This window comes from Coregonus clupeaformis, chromosome 19, assembly GCF_020615455.1.
Source record: "Coregonus clupeaformis isolate EN_2021a chromosome 19, ASM2061545v1, whole genome shotgun sequence".
In the NCBI taxonomy this organism is placed as follows: domain Eukaryota; kingdom Metazoa; phylum Chordata; class Actinopteri; order Salmoniformes; family Salmonidae; genus Coregonus; species Coregonus clupeaformis.
Genome location: NC_059210.1, coordinates 1,671,576 through 1,691,399, shown reverse-complemented (window position 1 = coordinate 1,691,399; position 19,824 = coordinate 1,671,576). Strand labels below are relative to the sequence as shown.

Below are 19,824 nucleotides of genomic sequence, written 5' to 3'. Positions count from 1 at the left end.
GGGAGGCCCTGGTGCACAACTGAGCCTGAGGACAACTACATTAGAGTGTCTAGTTTGAGAAACAGACGCCTCACAGGTCCTCAACTGGCAGCTTCATTAAACAGTATCCGCAAAACACCAGTCTCAACGTCAACAGTGATGAGGCAACTCCGGGATGCTGACCTAGGCAAAGTTGCAAAGAAAAAGTCCAGTGTCTGTGTTCTTTTGCCCATCTTAATCTTTTATTTTTATTGGCCAGTCTGAGATATGGCTTTTTCTTTGCAACTCTGCCTAGAAGGTCAGCATCACGGAGTCGCCTCTTCGCTGTTGATGTTGAGACTGGTGTTTTGCGGATACTGTTTAATGAAGCTGCCAGTTGAGGACCTGTGAGGCGTCTGTTTCTCAAACTAGACACTCTAATGTATTTGTCCTCTTGCTCAGTTGTGCACCGGGGCCTCCCACTCCTCTTTCAATTCTGGTTAGAGCCAGTTTGCACTGTTCTGTGAAGGGAGTAGTACACAGCGTTGTACGAGATCTTCAGTTTCTTGGCAATTTCTCACATGGAATAGTTCTCAGAACAAGAATAGACTGACGAGTTTCAGAAGAAAGTTCTTTGTTTCTGGTCATTTTGAGCCTATAATCAAACCCACAATTGCTGATGCTCCAGATACTCAACTAGTCTCAAGAAGGCCCGTTTTATTGCTTCTTTTATCAGCACAACAGTTTTCAGCTGTGCTAACATAATTGCAAAAGGGTTTTCTAATGATCAATTAGCCTTTTAAAATGATCAACTTGGATTAGCAAACACAACGTGCCATTGGAACACAGGACTGATGGTTGCTGATAAAGGAACTCTGTACGCCTATGTAGATATTCCATTAAAAATCAGCCGTTTCCAGCTACAATAGCTATTTACAACATTAACAATGTCTACACTGTATTTCTGATCAAAAAAATTGCTTTTCTTTCGAAAACAAGGACATTTCTAAGTGACCCCAAACTTTTGAACGGTAGTGTAAATGTTTGTAAACTTACCATTAAAAAGTACCATAATGATTGAGTGTCCATATACTGTAGCTGTACCATGATATTTGCATTGCTACTAAGTAAACCTCCAATTGTTCTCCACTATTCCACCCGTTAAACCTCCCCCCATCCCAAGTTGGGTTGTCGTCCCAGTGACCAGCAGACCACCCCCGTCCCCCTGGATCCCAGGGCCCCCGAGAGACCGGGACCCATCCTTCGAAAAGAGTACAGTGCCACCCACAGAACAGAAGCAGATCAACCACCAAAAGCATTTCCAACACCCTCACCTCGATTGTATTATATACAGTTATTTAATATATATATATATATATATAATGTAGGCAGTTCATGCAAAGGATCAAATCAAATCAAATCAAATTTTATTGGTCACATGCGCCGAATACAACAGGTGCAGACATTACAGTGAAATGCTTACTTACAGCCCTTAACCAACAGTGCATTTATTTTAAACAAAAAAAGAAGAATAAAACAACAACAAAAAAGTGTTGAGAAAAAAAGAGCAGAAGTAAAATAAAGTGACAGTAGGGAGGCTATATATACAGTAAAATAAAGTGACAGTAGGGAGGCTATATATACAGGGGGTACCGTTGCATAGTCAATGTGCGGGGGGCACCGGCTAGTTGAGGTAGTTGAGGTAATATGTACATGTGGGTAGAGTTAAAGTGACTATGCATAAATACTTAACAGAGTAGCAGCAGCGTAAAAAGGATGGGGTGGGGGGCAGTGCAAATATTCCGGGTAGCCATGATTAGCTGTTCAGGAGTCTTATGGCTTGGGGGTAGAAGCTGTTGAGAAGTCTTTTGGACCTAGACTTGGCACTCCGGTACCGCTTGCCGTGCGGTAGCAGAGAGAACAGTCTATGACTAGGGTGGCTGGAGTCTTTGACAATTTTGAGGGCCTTCCTCTGACACCGCCTGGTATAGAGGTCCTGGATGGCAGGGAGCTTTGCCCCAGTGATGTACTGGGCCGTACGCACTACCCTCTGTAGTGCCTTGCGGTCAGAGGCCAAGCAGTTGCCATACCAGGCGGTGATGCAACCAGTCAGGATGCTCTCGATGGTGCAGCTGTAGAATTTTTTGAGGATCTGAGGACCCATGCCAAATCTTTTTAGTCTCCTGAGGGGGAATAGGCTTTGTCGTGCCCTCTTCACGACTGTCTTGGTGTGTTTGGACCATGATAGTTCGTTGGTGATGTGGACACCAAGGAACTTGAAGCTCTCAACCTGTTCCACTACAGCCCCGTCGATGAGAATGGGGGCGTGCTCAGTCCTCTTTTTTTCCTGTAGTCCACAATCATCTCCTTTGTCTTGGTCACGTTGAGGGAGAGGTTGTTGTCCTGGCACCACACGGCCAGATCTCTGACCTCCTCCCTATAGGCTGTCTCATCGTTGTCGGTGATCAGGCCTACCACTGTTGTGTCGTCGGCAAACTTAATGATGGTGTTGGAGTCGTGCCTGGCCATGCAGTCATGGGTGAACAGAGAGTACAGGAGGGGACTGAGCACGCACCCTGAGGGGCCCCCGTGTTGAGGATCAGTGTGGCAGATGTGTTGTTACCTACCCTTACCACCTGGGGGCGGCCCGTCAGGAAGTCCAGGATCCAGTTGCAGAGGGAGGTGTTTAGTCCCAGGATCCTTAGCTTAGTGATGAGCTTAGAGGGCACTATGGTGTTGAATGATGAGCTGTAGTCAATGAATAGCATTCTCACGTAGGTGTTCCTCTTGTCCAGGTGGGAAAGGGCAGTGTGGAGTGCGATAGAGATTGCATCATCTGTGGATCTGTTGGGGCGGTATGCAAATTGGAGTGGGTCTAGGGTTTCTGGGATTATGCTGTTGATGTGAGCCATGACCAGTCTTTCAAAGCACTTCATGGCTACAGACGTCAGTGCTACGGGTCGGTAGTCATTTAGGCAGGTTATCTTAGAGTTCTTGGGCACGGGGACTATGGTGGTCTGCTTGAAACATGTTGGTATTACAGACTCAGTCAGGGACATGTTGAAAATGTCAGTGAAGACACTTGCCAGTTGGTCAGCACATGCTCGGAGTACACGTCCTGGTAATCCGTCTGGCCCTGCGGCCTTGTGAATGTTGACCTGCTTAAAAGTCTTACTCACATCGGCTACGGAGAGCGTGATCACATAGTCGTCCGGAGCAGCTGGTGCTCTCATGCATGCTTCAGTGTTGCTTGCCTCGAGCCGAGCATAGAAGGGGTTTAGCTCGTCTGGTAGGCTTGTGTCACTGGGCAGCTCGCGGCTGTGCTTCCCTTTGTAGTCTGTAATAGTTTTCAAGCCCTGCCACATCCGACGAGCGTCAGAGCCAGTGTAGTATGATTCAATCTTAGACCTGTATTGACTCTTTGCCTGTTTGATGGTTCGTCGGAGGTCATAGCGGGATTTCTTATAAGCGTCCGGGTTAGAGTCCCGTTCCTTGAAAGCGGCAGCTCTACCCTTTAGCTCAGTGCGGATGTTTCCTGTAATCCATGGCTTCTGGTTGGGGTATGTACGTACGGTCACTGTGGGGACGACATCATCGATGCACTTATTGATGAAGCCAGTGACTGATGTGGTGTACTCCTCAATGCTGTCTGAAGAATCCCGGAACATGTTCCAGTCTGTGCTAGCAAAACAGTCCTGTAGCTTAGCATCTGCGTCATCTGACCACTTTTTTATTAACCGAATCACTGGTGCTTCCTGCTTCAGTTTTTGCTTATAAGCAGGAATCAGGAGGATAGAGTTATGGTCAGATTTGCCAAATGGAGGGCGAGGGAGAGCTTTGTATGCGTCTCTGTGTGTGGAGTAAAGGTGGTCTAGAGTTTTTTCCCCTCTGGTTGCACATTTAACATGCTGGTAGAAATTAGGTAGAATGGATTTAAGTTTCCCTGCATTAAAGTCCCCGGCTACTAGGAGCGCTGCATCTGGATGAGCGTTTTCCTGTTGATTAATGGCCTTGTACAACTCATTCAGTGCAATCTTAATGCCAGCATTGGTTTGTGGTGGTAAATAGACAGCTATGAAAAATATAGATGAAAACTCTCTTGGTAAATAGTGTGGTCTACAGCTTATCATAAGATACTCTACCTCAGGCGAGCAAAACCTCGAGACTTCCTTAGTATTTGATTTTGTGCACCAGCTGTTGTTTACAAATATACACAGACCGCCGCCCCTTGTCTTACCAGAGTCAGACGTTCTGTCCTGCCGATGTAGCGTATAGCCTGCTAGCTGAATGTTGTCATTGTTGTCGTTCAGCCACGACTCCGTGAAACATAAGATATTACAGTTTTTAATGTCCCGTTGGTAGGATAACCGTAATCTTAAATCGTCAATTTTATTCTCAAAAGATTGAACGTTGGCTAATAGGATTGATGGGAGAGGCAGTTTACTCGCACGCCGTCGGATCCTTACAAGGCACCCGGATCTGCGTCCACGATATCTCCGTCTCTTCCTCACGCGAATGACGGGGATCTGGGCCTTGTTGGGTGTCTGTAGAATATCCTTCGCGAACGCCTCGTTGAAGAAAAAGTCTTCGTCCAATGCGAGGTGAGTAATCGCTGTCCTGATATCCAGAAGCTCTCTTTGGTTATAAGAGACGATGGCAGAAACATTATGTACAAAATAAATTACAAATAACGCGGAAAAACACACATAATAGTACAATTGGTTAGAGGGCTGTAAAACGGCAGCCATCTTCTTCCGGCGCTGTTAGGATTGTTACCTATAACCAGGATTGCCATTCAAAAATTACATTTTTGGCAAGCAATTATTATGATTAATCCTATATTGTCCCTAACATCATTACCCCATAGCAACAGATGTGGGATACATACACACACACACACACACACACACACACACACACACTCATACACACTCCCCAACCTTCCCCCACAAACAACCACAAACTCAGATCAACAGTTGTTCCATCCCCGAGCCCAACTCAAGAAAGGACTTGCATTTACAGTTGTAGCTGTTTGAGAAGGCATGCAAAATTTTGCAAGAATGGGGAGATTTTATTAACCAATGTCAAGTCCTAGCTGATGGAGCTCAGATACACCCCCTTCCCCTGAAACACACATATGCTGGTCCCCCGTTGTGACCATGTTCCCGAGCATCTCTGTGCAGTCAGACCTTTGATTATTTTGTGCCAGCAGGGCCACAATAATTTGCCCCATCTCTGATTGTCCGAGAGTGACCCCCTCCCCATGGGTTACTGCATCTAGTGTTGCCATCACTGCCACTACCTGGGTGGGGGCACCCCACTGGAATCCCCACCTTGAAGAGTGGGTACAGAACTTTGCACCGTTCTGCAATTTCCAAACTCGCTAAATCCCTACCTCTCTTTTTCTTTCTCCCTTTCTCTCTGCTGGGAAATAACTATTACACACACAATCATCGTGTGTATGTTAATGTGTGTAGCAGCTGGCCAAAGGGCCATCCCCTCAGTACTGTGTGTTATAGCTCTGTCATACACTCAAATATGATTCGCCATCTCATTGCATTACAGAAGTGGTATTCAAAGTCTGGGGCCCGACAGTGGGGTCGCCTAAATAAAACATTTTGAGTATTGTATGGGACAATATACAAACATTTTTGAGAAAGATGATTTGAAAAATAAAATGTAAATGTATTTATTGGTTTCTTTTCATTTTGATATGTTATTTGTTGATGTAAAAAATGTAATTGACCGATTTTTAAGATTGTGCCATTAGTTTGGGATGGGTTGGGGAGAAAGTCTTCAGAAAAAATTGGGTCCCTGCTGAAAAAGTTTGAATACCACTGCATTAGAGTATGTGTGTCGCAGGCTAAAGCTAATATTACACTATTACACCATACGGAGTCTAGACTTGAATTGCATAGCAGTCATGTTACTTGACTTACTTCAACCTGACTGGGAGCCAGCCATACACTGCCCTGGCATAGAAATCAAAAAGTATCAAAGCATATTTGACACCCGCTTTAATTTCCCAAGTGCTGTTCTTTCCAGCCTCATCAAAGCACCCATGGAATAAAAAAACAACGGGGGAAATCTCCATCATGAAAGTGCCTCAACAAACTGCCGCGGAAACTGCGAGTGACAACGTTATGACGTCACTTCCTGTCGCCATGCTGGGTGGGTGGATGTTGGGTGTGAGTCCAAGGATTAACCAGAGGAAATTGTACAGTAATCTGCCTGCTGACTCCCCTGGCCACTTTGTCTCTGCCAGAGACCAGATACACATACACACGCACACAGATGGACGCGCACACACACAAATCGTCTGCTGGGAGCGTTGTTATTCAACATGTGGGGGGTCTGTCTGACAAATGTGTGTATGTAAACATATGGCGTGTACGCACATGTGTATGTTGTAACTGTTGTGGTACAGTCAATCCCTCAGGGTGGAGTTGAGATGTGTTTGGAGTCAGGTTCCTAGTAGACCTCCTACTGTCCCTCTATTTTACTTTCGTCGGAACTTTTGTATCTGACATTGACCCCCCAAAAAAGTTGGACTCTCTCTTACTGTACTGTAGTTGCCAGACAGTCTCTTTTTCCATATTTCCCTCTTTCTTCCCCCGTTCCAGTATGTTTGCCATGTGTGGTTTTCTGGGGGCTGGGTTCGTGTTAAGAAGGATCTACGTTATGCTGTGTGTGTTCTCATATGCTTGTGCGTTTGTGTGTGTTATGCTGGTGTGTCAGCTCTCTCGGCCCTAATTGTTATTTACACAAGCCTAAACACTAATGACCGACTCAAGGTCAATTTCACGCAAAGTTTCCATTTCGTTACTATTTTAACCCACTTCATCCGCAGACTGTAAATGTCAGCTATTTCTGGACGGAATCGCTGTATTTACTTTGATAATGAGCGTGCCACACCCTTTCTATTTGTAAAAAAAGAGGGGGAGGAAGGAGAAAGAAAGTGGACAGCTGTGGTATTTCCATCTCACCTTCTCCTGTGTGGTGTGTGTGTGTGTGCGTGTGTGTGTGTGTGTGTGTGTGTGTGTGTGTGTGTGTGCGTGTGCGTGTGCGTGTGTGTGTGTGTGTGTGTGTGTGTGTGTGTGTGTGTGTGTGTGTGTGTGTGTGGCACGTTATTATGCGTTTATTAGCGCCCTTCGCTCGTCCCCGGTCTCCCCCAGTTCAGGGGTGCTTTAGTGAGGTGTGGTCGCGGTCGGGGTTGGCCCGTGCTCCGGTCTCTTGTACAAGGGTGTGTCCCGTTATACTAGACAGAGTTCGGGGCTGGAACGCTCAGACGGAACGCTGTTCTGTTCACCAAAGTTTGAAATCCTTGAGTAAATAACGGTTCCATATGTATTTGTGTTAACAAGAGGAGGGGGGGAATGGTGCATACACAGACATAGAACTTACATCCAGACTATTCCTGGACCATAGCTCTACACTATTTCCGCCATCCATCTTTAGAGGATTACATTCACGTCATTGTCCCATTCAGAAGGATCTAATAGTCACCATTGAAGTCTAAACAGTCCTATTTTAGGGGGAGCTGCCTTCTCTCCCAGAACAGACAGTACTCTACCTTTCATACCCTACAAGGAACAAGTTGAACTCCCATCCCACCTTCATCCTGTGTCTCTTTCTACCAGTCTTTTCACACCATCAAACATTCCACAGGTACAGTCATTTGGCTACATGTACTCAGGGGATTTTCCTACAAAAGAATGTATGTTACAATTTACATCGCCCAGTCCTGTTTCAGCCGGTGGGGAAATGTTCGAGATACCTAATCAATCAATCAATCCCTTTATGTAACTACTTTTGTGTCATGTAGTGTTGTAACAGGAGCAGAGGCAATGTGTAGTATGTATTGTGACAACATAAGTTAATAATGTAATAGTAATGAAGAATATTTGTCTTTTTCTATAGGACTGCGAGGAGCGTATTGCTTTAATGTTGAACTCAGCAACATAACATTGTCTTTCCTCACATGGGACTGACTCATGTGTTTTCTTAGTTTCGTTTGATGTTGTAACGGAGCGCAACTTGATATTTAGATTGCTTCCCTTATATTTATAGTGAGAGAAGTCATTGAGATAAGATTTCAATTCAAAATAGTATTTGTTTTCACAGCATTTTGGAGAAAAACGAATGAGAGAGAGAGGAAAGAGGGAGGGAGAGCAGCAGAGAGAGAGGGAAAGAAAGAGAAAGGTAGTCCAGTGGAGCTGGCGTCTGAGGCTTTGAAGTTTCACTGTGGTAGCTTTGAAGTTTCACTGTGGTAGCTCAGAACTCAAATGGGTCTCTCTCTCTCTCTCTCTGTCTCTCTGTGTGTGTGTGTGTGTGTGTGTGTGTGCTTACATTTGTGCAGCCTCAATGCATGCAGCCAAAGAATTCACTGACGACACTGCTCCTCTCCTCCTCTCCTCTCATCCCCCTCTCCTCTTTGGTACAGAAGCGGTTGTTATTGTTGGCCAGTATTGATTTGTGCCTTCGCATCATCTAGTCCATGATTTAGAACAACAGTAAAGTTGGATGAGGAGCCACGTGTTGCATTGAGGTGTGGATGGCATCGGTACAGAAGCTTGAACTAACGAACTAGCGACACTAACAATAGGAAAAAAAGTTTTGCGTATGTAAGCGGTCATTTGGACCATCGGTCAAACAGGAAAAATAGGCGTTTTTTTGTGGTCACTCGGAAAACCCCCTAACAGTAAACCCACCGCACTTCCAATGTTTGGAGCGCGATGACTAAAACACAAAGGGAGAGACACAAATCACTATATTTCCCAGTGGGTCCCAAAACCAGTCTCCTACACACGTTGCTCGACAAGATGGAAAAAACAAGTCACATTATTTCAGCTGAGCATTACACCGGACAAGGCCTCCCCATGGTTCACTAACCAGACTGCAAAGGCATATGGCCATATTTAGTATTCATGACTCGAGTCCACATGTATACAGCTGTGTATTCTACTGGAGTATTACTGTATCCATGGCATTTCCCCCAAGAGGCAGAGGTTCGATGAGCTCATGCTAATTCCACTGAAAGTGACACACATACATATCCACGAACACACACACACTGCAGAGAGCTATGATGTCATTGTCATCATATCCTACGCAGAGGCGGCCGGCTGCTTTGATCCATTGCAGAGCCTGCATGGAGAATGTGTGTGTTTCTCTATGCTGTGTGTGTGTGTGTGTGTGTGCGTGTGCACGCTTGTGTGTGTATTGTGCCTGGAATGTGTCTTTTAACCGCTCACAGTTTGAGCTGACCCTGAAACCCTGCAGCACTTTTCGCCCCAACTGTCTTAGAAGAAACAAATAAACACATTGTAGTATGCTGAATTCACCTAATCTCCACTGTAAGGAAGCTCACATCATACATACTCAGTGAGATGTTTTATTTATTTTTATTTTATTTCACCTTTATTTAACCAGGTAATCCAGTTGAGAACAAGTTCTCATTTACATCTGCGACCTGGCCAAGATAAAGCAAAGCAGTGTGATAAAAACAACAACACAGAGTATGGGGTAAAACAAAACATAAAGTCAAAAATACAACAGAAATACATATATATACAGTGTGTTCAAATGTAGCAAGTTATGCAGGTAAGGCAATAAATAGGCCATAGTGCAAAATAATTACAATTAGTATTAACACTGGAATGATGTGCAAATAGAGAGACTGGGGTGCAAATGAGCAAAATAAATAACAATATGGGGATGAGGTAGTTGGGTTGGCTAATTTCGGCTGTGTACAGGTGCAGTGATCGGTAAGGTGCTCTGACAACTGATGCTTAAAGTTAGTGAGGGAGATAAGAGTCTCCAGCTTCAGAGATTTTTGCAATTCGTTCCAGTCACTGGCAGCAGAGAACTGGAAGGAATGGCGGCCAAAGGAGATGTTGGCTTTGGGGATGACCAGTGAGATATACCTGCTGGAGCGCATACTACGGGTGGGTGTTGTTATGGTGACCAATGAGCTAAGATAAGGCGGGGATTTGCCTAGCAGTGATTTATAGATGGCCTGGAGCCAGTGGGTTTGGCGACGAATATGTAGTGAGGACCAGCCAACAAGAGCGTACAGGTCACAGTGGTGGGTAGTATATGGGGCTTTGGTGACAAAACGGATGGCACTGTGATAGACTACATCCAATTTGCTGAGTAGAGTGTTGGAGGCTATTTTGTAAATGACATCGCCGAAGTCAAGGATCGGTAGGATAGTCAGTTTTACGAGGGCGTGTTTGGGGATCTCAGACGTTACGAAAGAGTGGTTGAACAGGCTAGTAATAGGGGTTGCAACAATTTCGGCGGCTAGTTTTAGAAAGAAAGGGTCCAGATTGTCTAGCCCAGATGATTTGTAGGGGTCCAGATTTTGCAGCTCTTTCAGAACATCAGCTGTCTGAATTTGTGTGAAGGAGAAGCGGGTAGTGGTAGCCAGGTGGAAAGCATGGCCAGCCGTAGCAAAATGCTTGTTGAAATTCTCGATTATTGTAGATTTATCGGTGGTGATAGTGTTTCCTAGCCTCAGTGCAGTGGGCAGCTGGGAGGAGGTGCTCTTATTCTCCATGGATTTTACAGTGTCCCAAAACGTTTTGGAGTTAGTGCTACAGAACTGCTTATGTATATTGGTTCCTAACTTCCCTGAAAAGTTGCATATCGCGGGGGCTATTCGATGCTAATGCAGTACGCCACAGGATGTTTTTGTGCTGGTCAAGGGCAGTCAAGTCTGAGGAGAACCAGGGGCTATATCTGTTCTTAGTTTTTTTTTTTTTGAATGGGGCATGTTTATTTAAGATTGAGAGGAAATTACTTTTAAAGAACAACCAGGCATCCTCTACTGACGGAATGAGATCGATATCCATCCAGGATACCTGGGCCAGGTCAATTAGGAAGGCCTGCTCGCTAAAGTGTTTTAGGGAGCGTTTGACAGTGATGAGGGGTGGTCGTTTGACCGCGGACCCGTTACGGACGCAGGCAATAAGGCAGTGATCGCTGAGATCCTGGTTGAAGACAGCGGATGTGTATTTAGAGGGTAAGTTAGTCAGGATGATATCTATGAGGGTGCCCATGTTTACGGATTTAGGGTTGTACCTGGTAGGTTCGTTGATAATTTGTGTGAGATTGAGGTCATCTAGTTTGGATTGTAGGATGGCCGGGGTGTTAAGCATATCCCAATTTAGGTCACCAAGCAGTATAAACTCTGAGGATAAATGGGGGGCAATCAATTCACATATGGTGTCCAGGGCACAGCTGGGGGCTGAGGGGGGTCTGTAGCAAGCGGCAACAGTGAGAGACTTATTTCTGGAAAGGTGGATTTTTAGAAGTAGAAGCTCAAACTGTTTGGGCACAGACCTGGATAGTATGATAGAGCTCTGCAGGCTATCTCTACAGTAGATTGCAACTCCACCCCCTTTGGCAGTTCTATCTAGACGGAAAATGTTGTAGTTGGGGATGGTAATTTCACAATTTTTGGTGGCCTTCCTATGCCAGGATTCATACACTGCTAGAACATCAGGGTTGGCGGAGTGTGCTAACGCAGTGAATAACTCAAACTTAGGAAGGAGGCTTCTGATGTTAACGTGCAGAAAACCAAGGCTTTTACGGTTACAGAAGTCAACAAATGATAGCTCCTGGGGAGTAGGAGTGATACTGGGGGCTGCAGGGCCTGGGTTAGCCTCTACATCACCAGAGGAACAGAGGAGGACTAGAATAAGGATACGGCTAAAGGCTTTAAGAACTGGTCTTCTAGTGCGTTGGGTACAGAGAATAAAGGGGGCAGATTTCCGGGAGTTGTAGAATAGATTCAGGACATTATGTACAGACAAGGATATGGAAGGATATGAGTACAGTGGAGGTAAACCTAAGCATTGGGTAACAATGAAAGAGATAGCATCACTGGAGGCACCGATTGAGCCGGTCTCGGCGTGTATGGGGGGTGGAACAAAGGAACTATTTGAGGCAGTTGGTAATGGCGATAAAGTTTGGGCTGAGGCTAAACAGATAAACAGGACAGGGTACCGTGTAAAGGAACAGTCCAGCAGGCATCAGCTGTGCAGCTGAGTGATCATAAGGTCTAGTGAACAGCAATATGTGAGTCCGAGAGCAGTTCGAATTGGTACTACAGCACAGCGATCAGGAAGCACGGCTGTCGTTTGCGTGTGCTAGCGGGCCGGGGCTAGCAGATGGATCTTCGTGGTCGTCGCAACGGGAAGCCTGTTGAAACCACAGACGATTACGTCGCAGACCAGTCGTGATGGATCGGCGGGGCTCCGTGTCGACTCTAGGAGGTCCCGTCCGGTTGACAGAGAGGTTGATAGCCGGGAGATGTGCCTGACTCAAGGCTAGCTCAAGGCTGATTAGCCAACAACAACATTCATTTGGTTGCAGCTAGCTAGTTGTGACTATCCAGCGTTAAAGGTCCAGTGATTCAGTGATTCTGGCAGAAAACCCGATAGGTTCTAGGTCGATAACGCGCTGTGCAGACAGTGCAGACTGGCCGATAATAGTCCAGGCTAGAGCTGGCTGGTAGGTAGTGCAGGCCACGGACAATGGTGAAAAACCGCTAACGGTGGCTAATAGCAAGTAGCTAGTTAGCTGGCTACAGAGAGGTAGATAGCCGGGATATGGCCCTGCTCGAGGCTTGCTCAAGGCTAACTAATGCTTGCTTCTGTGTCAGTGGTGATTAGCCTACAGCAACATCCATTCGACATCCATTCGGTTGCGGCTAGCTAGTTGCGATCCGGTGTTAGGGTCCAGTGATTCAGTTATTCTGGCAGAAAATCCGATGTTCTGGGTGAAAACCGCTAACGGTGGCTAATAGCAAGTAGCTAGTTAGCTAGCTGGCTAGTTTCAACTGGAGATTCTAGATAAAGGTGAGTAAATAATAGAATCCGTTCTACATTGAGTGAGGCGGGTTGCAGGAAAGTATATTTAGTAGAAGGATGAAAAGTGTGATAGGGAAATATATATGTAAAATACAAAAAAATACAAAAACTGTCTATTTACATGGACACACAAGAGAACACGACCGAACTGCTACGCCATCTTGGAAACATTAAAGATGTGCTCCTAGCTACCCTTTAAAAACTCTGAAACATCCAACATAACAAGACAATACAGCTCAATCCCTTAGCCCTCCCCCTCCATTTTTCACAGTCCTGCGAGCCCCAGCGAATTGTAGTAGTATCCCAATTCAACTTTGAGCTAGGCATAGTGCCTTTTCAGACCTCTAGTTAGCCCTCCAAACGAAGTGAATCGAGACAATAGTGTGTGATTGCGCGTTGGACAGCAGATGTTACAGATATACCCGCCATTCCACCCCTCACTTTATCAAAGCTGTGAGGAAGTGATGTAATAAATAAACCCCGGGGGCGAAGGGCACTGTCTACCTGTGTCGCCCCTGCCTCCAGCCTGTCTAATGTTACCGGAGTACTAGCCAGCTAGCTAGCTAGTACACAGTGTCATTTGCCCCTGACTGCTGAGCACCTGCCCTCATTGTAACGTTAACATAACTGCGGGAAAGCAGTGTTCGGCAGGCAGGGGCGAAGGACACTGTCTACCGGTGTCCTAGCGAGCTACCGGTGTCATCCCCGCCTCCCGCCTGTGTAACGTTACCCGGATACTAGCTAGCTAGTACACAGTGTCATTCGTCCCGCCTGCAGATGCAGGAATGCCCACATGCAGGAACGCCCCGAATTGCAGGCCGCAATCACACCCTTCTCAATCGAGATGCAGACTTTCTATCGAGTGATTCCCAAAACTCCCATGAAGCTCTGCGACGAAGCTGGAGAGTTACTTCAGAAAAGATGGCTGACAAAAATACTAAGATTGAAGCAAATATAAGTAATTATAACTTCATAACAAATCATGCAAAACATTTACAGTTAAGAGGAATACTAGAAAATCCGGGTCTCGAGGGACCCCCTTCCAACATTTCATATATGCCATCGGATAAATATTAATTTGCTTGTGTTTATGAAGGTCTTGGGTAACATCAGAATACCAAAAAATTATTATTTCAAAGAAAATAATAGTATTTTCATTAGTTTATGTAGGCTATCTGTTGCCGCATGCTCACGTGGAGAGCATTGAACAGTGGTTATCCTTGGAAAAAGTTATATTTTGAAATAGAGCTCATGTCTTCAATTGGGAGTGTTATTTGGCAATGTTAAGGGTTTTGGAAACCTCAGAATCTGCTCTTTCTGATACTATATAGAAATCTAAACGTTTTACCTGCATGTGACTCTGTAGGAGGATTTTAAAAAGTCACTTTTTGGCACCCCGGGAGAAAACAATGACATGTCCTCTTAAAACTGCTTTTAACACACATTCTGTTAGTGATATCGAAATTCTTAAAACATAAATGTGTTAAATAGACTTATTTATGAAAAGCCAAGGAAGGAAGGGGGCATGACTAAAAAATGGCAGAGGTATTTGAATTTGATATTCATATTGAGTCAAAAAGATTCACTCAGCTCTTCTAGTGTTAATGTAGAGACAAAAGATTGTGCATATTTTTTGTCACAAAGTTAATTTATGAAAATCGCTTTTTAACAAGCTATTGGAGCTAACATTAGCCAGCTAGCTAGCTATACATTTAGCTAGCTTGCTATATGGGCGTTTAACATTTGTATGAATTGTAATTTGTGTTGTTTAATGTTTTAGAGACTACTGAGCTAACCAACAAACCAGGCTGTCATCTTGTGAAACCCAGTGGATGTAAATAATATATTTAAAGCATTTACTGCAAATGTAATAAACTATTTCGTAAGCTTGCCTTGCTGTTCATTAAAAAAATATCAAAGTAAATCACTTGTCATTGTTCTTTATTTATCAAGCAATGCAGCTGAAGTAACGTAGCTAACTATTTTCTTGCTTGTGTGTAGTGGAGGATAAAAATAACTGTATGCCTATGAATGCGAATCGCATCTCTGCATGTCTGGCAGACATATCAGTGTGGATGACAGATCACCACCTCAAGCTGAACCTCGGCAAGATGGAGCTGCTCTTCCTCCTGGGGAAGGACTGCCCGTTCCACGATCTCGCCATCACGGTTGACAACTCCGTTGTGTCCTCCTCCCAGAGTGCGAAGAGCCTTGGCGTGACCCTGGACAACACCCTGTCGTTCTCCGCTAACATCAAGGCGGTGACCCGATCCTGTGGGTTCATGCTCTACAACATTCGGAGAGTACGACCCTGCCTTACACAGGAAGCGGCACAGGTCCTAATCCAGGCACTTGTCATCTCCCGTCTGGATTACTGCAACTCGCTGTTGGCTGGGCTCCCTGCCTGTGCCATTAAACCCCTACAACTCATCCAGAACGCCGCAGCCCGTCTGGTGTTCAACCTTCCCAAGTTCTCTCACGTTACCCCACTCCTCCGCACACACCACTGGCTTCCAGTTGAAGCCCGCATCTGCTACAAGACCATGGTGCTTGCCTACAGAGCTGTGAGGAGAACGGCACCTCCGTACCTTCAGGCTCTGATCAGTCCCTACACCCAAACGTGGGCATTGCGTTCATCCACCTCTGGCCTGCTGGCCCCCCTACCTCTGCGGAAGCACAGTTCCCGCTCAGCCCAGTCAAAACTGTTCGCTGCTCTGGCACCCCAATGGTGGAACAAGCTCCCTCACGACGCCAGGACAGCGGAGTCACTCACCACCTTCCGGAGACACTTGAAACCCCACCTCTTTAAGGAATACCTGGGATAGGATAAAGTAATCCTTCTACCCCCCTTACCCCACCCCACCCCCCAAAAAATAAAAAAATATTTAAAAATAATAATAATAACATATTGTAAAGTGGTTATCCCACTGGCTATAAGGTGAATGCACCAATTTGTAAGTCGCTCTGGATAAGAGCGTCTGCTAAATGACGTAAATGTAAAAATGTAAATGTAATGCATAGCTATGTAGACGATCTGTGTATGGATCCTAAAACGTTTGGTATAAATATTAGTTCAGAACACGGGTTAATCCTTAAACCCCAAGAAATTGCAGAAAATGACTGAGTGATGGAAATGCATGTCAAACTGCTATCATGGAATGAAAGTCCTGCTTTCATTCCACAGCCAGAGGAACCACAGCCAGAGGATGGTACATTACGGGCACATCGTTTTTTTTTGCCGTTGTCATTTGTTGCGCATATGGTAAGTACATATTTGTTGCATGAGAAATATAAGGAAAGCTATTGCTGCCGCCAGCAAAGGCAATGTGAAAAATCAATGAATTGCGTGGTAGGCTATCCTTTGGCGGCTTCTGCTGTTGTCCGTGCTATCCGGAATCCTTGGCACGTCACTACCCCATTGACGTTAACATTTTTAAATGGTTATGGTAGGGTTAGGGTTAGGTTAAAGGTAGCGACGTCCCAAGGATCCCGGATAGCACTGATCCTTCTGCTGTGCGTAAGTGATGTCCAATTCCTTAGGGTTATTTATCTCTCCCTACCACTGGTTGCGCCGTTTTTGAGGGACACTCCCCCAACGAGGGACACTCAAAAACGAGGGGGAGGGCTAATATGGGGTATTGGGATTGAGCCTACATGTGCTTGTATGTACTGTATGTATGTGTGCGTGCGTGCGTGTCTGAAACATTAAACATCAAGTTCTGCTTTAAAGCCCCTAAACAGAACAGAGTCCATTAAAGGCCCATTACCTAGTGACATATACCGGTGCTTTGATCCACTAAGCTCCCTTAACCATTATCTCCCCCCTTCCAGCCCTCTCAATCACTCTCTTCTCTGTTGTGGCTGATAATGGTGGCTGAAAAAAGGGAGACATTCCGTACATTCTGAGTAGATGTTGCCCATAGGCTCTGATCTAGGATCAGTTTCCATAACTGAATTCTAACCTTTACCATTAGGGATTAGGGAGGGAATGTTTAAGTGTTGAACATTCTGCTTATGTGGTTACCACATCAAAGGTTATCTGCCATGACAGGCCCTCCCAGCTCTAATGACTAGGTGACAGTGACTAGCTGTCAGTCAAAACAACAGCCTACTCATGTAGAGTGAAGAGGGATGGGATTTCAGTGAGGTGGAGAGACAGTGGTATGCCCATAGAATTAGGAATTAGAATACTAGGATGGACATTAACCGTCTTATTGTCACGTTCGTTCATAGACGGGACAGACCAAGGCGCAGCGTGATATGCATACATGTTTATTATACTGAATAAACACAACGACAAAACAACAAACTAAACGAAACGTGAAGTCCAAGGTAGACACAAACAACATACCTTCAACACGGAACACAATCCCACAACCCACTAGTGCCAAAAGGCTGCCTAAGTATTATCCCCAATCAGAGACAACGAGCGACAGCTGCCTCTGATTGGGAACCACACCAGCCAACATAGATCTAGACATACTAGACTTTACTAGACAACATAGATCTACACCACATAGAAAATACACACCCTGACTCAACAAATAAGAGTCCCCAGAGTCAGGGCGTGACACTTACAGTGGGGAAAAAAAGTATTTAGTCAGCCACCAATTGTGCAAGTTCTCCCACTTAAAAAGATGAGAGAGGCCTGTAATTTTCATCATAGGTACACGTCAACTATGACAGACAAAAATAGAAAAAAAAATCCAGAAAATCACATTGTAGGATTTTTAATGAATTTATTGGCATATGATGGTGGAAAATAAGTATTTGGTCAATAACAAAAGTTTCTCAATACTTTGTTATATACCCTTTGTTGGCAATGACACAGGTCAAACGTTTTCTGTAAGTCTTCACAAGGTTTTCACACACTGTTGCTGGTATTTTGGCCCATTCCTCCATGCAGATCTCCTCTAGAGCAGTGATGTTTTGGGGCTGTCGCTGGGCAACACAGACTTTCAACTCCCTCCAAATATTTTCTATGGGGTTGAGATCTGGAGACTGGCTAGGCCACTCCAGGACCTTGAAATGCTTCTTACGAAGCCACTCCTTCGTTGCCCGGGCGGTGTGTTTGGGATCATTGTCATGCTGAAAGACCCAGCCACGTTTCATCTTCAATGCCCTTGCTGATGGAAGGAGGGTTTCACTCAAAATCTCACGATACATGGCCCCATTCATTCTTTCCTTTACACGGATCAGTCGTCCTGGTCCCTTTGCAGAAAAACAGCCCCAAAGCATGATGTTTCCAACCCCATGCTTCACAGTAGGTATGGTGTTCTTTGGATGCAACTCAGCATTCTTTGTCCTCCAAACATGACGAGTTGAGTTTTTACCAAAAAGTTATATTTTGGTTTCATCTGACCATATGACATTCTCCCAATCCTCTTCTGGATCATCCAAATGCACTTCAGACGGGCCTGGACATGTACTGGCTTAAGCAGGGGGACACGTCTCGCACTGCAGGATTTGAGTCCCTGGCGGCGTAGTGTGTTACTGATGGTTGGCTTTGTTACTTTGGTCCCAGCTCTCAGCAGGTCATTCACTAGGTCCCCCCGTGTGGTTCTGGGATTTTTGCTCACCGTTCTTGTGATCATTTTGACCCCACGGGGTGAGATCTTGCATGGAGCCCCCAGATCGAGGGAGATTATCAGTGGTCTTGTATGTCTTCCATTTCCTAATAATTGCTCCCACAGTTGATTTCTTCAAACCAAGCTGCTTACCTGTTGCAGATTCAGTCTTCCCAGCCTGGTGCAGGTCTACAATTTTGTTTTTGGTGTCCTTTGACAGCTCTTTGGTCTTGGCCATTGTGAAGTTTGGAGTGTGACTGTTTGAGGTTGTGGACAGGTGTCTTTTATACTGATAACAAGTTCAAACAGGTGCCATTAATACAGGTAACGAGTGGAGGACAGAGGAGCCTCTTAAAGAAGAAGTTACAGGTCTGTGAGAGCCAGAAATCTTGCTTGTTTGTAGGTGACCAAATACTTATTTTCCACCATAATTTGCAAATAAATTCATTAAAAATCCTACAATGGGATTTTCTGGATTTTTTTTTCTCAATTTGTCTGTCATAGTTGACGTGTACCTATGATGAAAATTACAGGCCTCTCTCATCTTTTTAAGTGGGAGAACTTGCACAATTGGTGGCTGACTAAATACTTTTTTGCCCCACTGTATGATGGTCAGCCATTTTGGTCAGGGAGTTGGTCAACCATGGTTTGCCAGTAATGTGATAAGATATTGTGTAAAATAATGAATTTGAAGAATTTATCTGCACTCTATATTTGTTAGCTAGCTAGCCAGACAGTTTTAGATACCATAGATTTTTCAAATTAACTGCCAATATGCCATACACTGGCTGAAATCAGTAGATGATCGGATAAGTTTTAAATGCAGAAACTCTCACACATTGGGCGTGAGACACACATTTGACCCTCTTCTCACGCTCACATGCCACACATCTTATTTCTCAGGCATTGAAAAAAGTACTGCTTTTATTTTATAATTAATCCAATTCATATTCAGTGCGTTAACTTTTCCACTGTGGCTCCAAATCATTTTGAAATCGGAGCACATCCGCCAGCAATTCTACATCACGAGCATTGTAACCACAGCAGCTTCCCCCGGGAGATCCACCATTTTCCTGTCACCGCACTGTGAACCGCGGCAGATTGAAGCTTGTGATTAGTTCAGTAAGGGTCTGGGACCGAGGTGATTGGATGCGCGTTTGAAAAGAAATGCCCCTCACGATTAGAGTGGCTCAGGCAGCCAAGGCAGACTTGACAGGCACATTTGTTCTCTGCTGAACAAAGTTAATGAACTACATTTTCAAAATAGCAGCACGGCAACTTGTAGCGCTGTTTTGTACATAATTGTCAACAAAATAAAATGCATAATATACATAAATCTACATAGCACTACATTTACATTACAATTTAGTCATTTAACAGACATTCGCATTTCAGAGCGAGTGCATTCATCTTTAAAAAGC

General features: G+C 44.9%; 1 protein-coding gene across 2 annotated transcripts in view; it reads left to right on the top strand.

Moving 5' to 3' along the window:
* The window catches only part of LOC121554269 (actin filament-associated protein 1), a 142,876-nt gene that overhangs the window by 21,646 nt on the left and 101,406 nt on the right, over window positions 1-19,824 (top strand). The window lies entirely within an intron of this gene.